Consider the following 3,040-nt stretch of genomic DNA (forward strand, 5'->3'; position numbering starts at 1 on the left):
TCCAGTAAACTCATTGTGGGAGCGGCTTTTTCCACAGCAGTTTCACAGGTCTTTTTGACACAGGGGACAACACAGCAGGCTAGAATAGAAAAGATAATCAGTACACATAGAACAGCAATGCCTATCTGCACCAGAATTCTCTGCCACCCACTCATCCATGAAAAGTACTGGTCCCAAGGGTCAGTTATCCCTGAGTTTCTTTTTAATTCTTCCGATAGTGCGGTCAACTTTTTAATGGCAACTGTGACTTTACCCGTGGGTCCTGTATTGTCTGGGATGTAGGTACAACAAGTCTCCCCTATCATCTTACAGACACCCCCCTTCTCAGCTAAAATCATGTCTAAAGCCATTCTATTTTGAAAAGTCATAGTCGAGGCAGGTCCTAATTGGTCAGCTAGTCCCTGTAAGGCATCTCTGGTGTAATTTATAAATCGCTGCTGATTGTAATAAATATAATTAATCCAGTCAACGTTTTTATTTACCGTAATGATTGGGAAAATGGACTCGAATCCAGCTTTAACTTGGTCTCTAGCTTTATACTCGTCAGGTACCCCCCTTGGCTGTCCTATGGCGTCAATGTACACGTGTAAATCGAAACTACCGCCAGGAGCCTCTCGTCTCACTCTATGATAACTATTGGGGGTAACCTTATTATCCTCAACGTTATCTGACAGGATGTGGAGGGGCATAAGGGCTTTTGCTAAAGCACACTCCCCTGTCCAATTACCTTCCAGACGGGTCCTCAACCTCATGTCTCCACAAAGCCAGTAAACGTCTCCTAAGGACTGGACCTGATTCTGCGTCCATTCCCCTCCCAGTGTACTGTAGGAGGAGCAATACCCATTGGTGAAGTTCCCCAAAAATCTCCCCCCTTGTCGGTTTGCATAGCAGGTGTAGTTTCCGGGGTAGATTGTAATACTCTCCCCGGGGCGAGGCACTTGAGTGATTATGGGGTATTCCTTTTTCCACTTCTCACAAGCAGTGTGATTGGTGGAAATGTTCGTGAAGAGACTAAGGAAACACTTTTCAACATCTACAGGGAGATTCAGTGGGACCGTCCCCAAGTGCGGCCGGGCACTACCGCACACGTAACAGTTAGACTTGTTGCTCTTGTTGGCGTTGTACCTCATCCACTCTATCCAGAGATTCTGGTCAGAGTAGCCAGTCTCTACTGTCATGACGTCTTCAAAGGTAGGGTCGGCTATGGCCATCATGTTCGTCAAGGTCTTTATTTTGGGGCGCAGGGGGTTAAATATAGGCACGGGGCTAGGTGAAGGCCTCCATTCGGGAGCATCTACCATATCCCTTATTTTAAACTTCCCTAAGGGATCTGTCCTCCCGTACCGGTATGTCCCCAAACAATAAGTCCCCTCGTCTCCCGGGCTTGGATTTTCTATGGTTAGTGTAAGAACCATATTAAAGCCAAGCAACATGATGAATTCAGCCTTCCAGTTCCCACTATCCTTATTATTTTTAAGGAGGGTCATACGACTAATTAGGGATTTCCCGCTCTTATCTTTTTTATTTACGGCACTTCGCGGTTTGTAGGACCAGTCTGTTCCTGTGTTCCATCCCACTGATCCCCAATAGCGACAGTCTTCTCCCCAGACATTATCAGTAACACAAATATATTGAATTCCCCGGGTGTACAAGTCATATAGCCAACTGGATCGGGCTAAATCCGGCCCATGGTGGGATTTTGTTTTTAGACACGGGACCACAGTACAATAGTCGAAGGAATATGTGGCCACCTGAGTGTTGGATGAGTTATACCAAAAGGTAACAGTACCCTCATATTCCTCCGACCAAGGATTCCAGTTGCCACCCTCCTCTCTCGTGATTACTGCTCGAGACCCACCTCCCACTCTGACGAGTCCCAACCAGAATAATGTCCACAGCATGACTAGACCTGGTCTCCCAGATCTGGAACTTTCTTACAGTGGGAAGCGTGGATCCAGGTGGGTCTTCCGGCTAGTTTCACAGCTGTGGCAGTAGTCAGAAGCACCTGGTAGGGACCATCAAATCGAGGCTCGAGGGAGTGCTTCCTGAGGAACTTCTTGACATACACCCAATCCCCAGGCTTCAAGGTATGGGTCCCGGTGTCCGCCTCTGGATCTGGAATGGAAGAGAACACCTGTGCATGGACCCTGGTTAGTTCTTTGGCAAGGGAAGTCACATACTTAGTCAACACATCAGATTGCAGTTGTAACTGTTGGGGGTAGTAACAACCTAACCTTGGGGCTGACCCAAACAGGATTTCATAGGGGGATAGTGCGTGATCCCCCCTGGGTGTATATCTCACACTGAACAGGGCTATTGGGAGACAGTCTGTCCAGGGTAGCCCTGTTTCCTGCGTCATTTTGAGCATTTTGCTCTTTAGTGTGCCATTAAGTCTCTCTACCTTTCCACTACTCTGGGGGTGGTAAGGTGTATGGAACAGCAGACTGCTACCAAGGGCCTGCCAAATTTCTTTGGTGACGTTGGCAGTGAACGCTGGACCTTGGTCACTTTCGATGACCTCTGGGATTCCGAACCTGCAGACGAGTTCTGAGAGTAGTTTCTTAGCAGTAGTCTTTGCAGTCATATTGCTCACTGCGTATGCTTCTGGCCAGCCGGAGAAGACATCTACTACTACTAGGGCGTATTCGTATCGCCCGCTCTTTGGCATTTGGATGTGGTCAATCTGGATCCGTTGAAAGGGATACATGGGTCTGGCAAGGTGTTTTGCAGGAACCCTCTCCATACGTCCTGGGTTGCATTCCGCACAAGTAACGCACGACTTACAGTATCGGTCAGTCAGAACCGAGATTCCAGGGGCCACGTAGTACTTCTGAATGAGGGCGTTCATCAGCATTTTGGATAAGTGCGTGGGTCCATGAGCCCATTGTACCACTGCCGGGTACAGAGATCTTGGAAGACAGGGTTTCCTTGAGATTTGATACAGCCCTCTTCTGTCTTTGGTAGCCCCCTTATCTTCCCAGATTTTCAGCTCTTCTGGCGTAACTCTCGCCTGTGCTTCTGAAAGACTTCTTACATCTGG

This window comes from Eleutherodactylus coqui, unplaced genomic scaffold (genome assembly GCF_035609145.1).
Source record: "Eleutherodactylus coqui strain aEleCoq1 unplaced genomic scaffold, aEleCoq1.hap1 HAP1_SCAFFOLD_19, whole genome shotgun sequence".
Taxonomy (NCBI): Eukaryota; Metazoa; Chordata; class Amphibia; order Anura; family Eleutherodactylidae; genus Eleutherodactylus; species Eleutherodactylus coqui.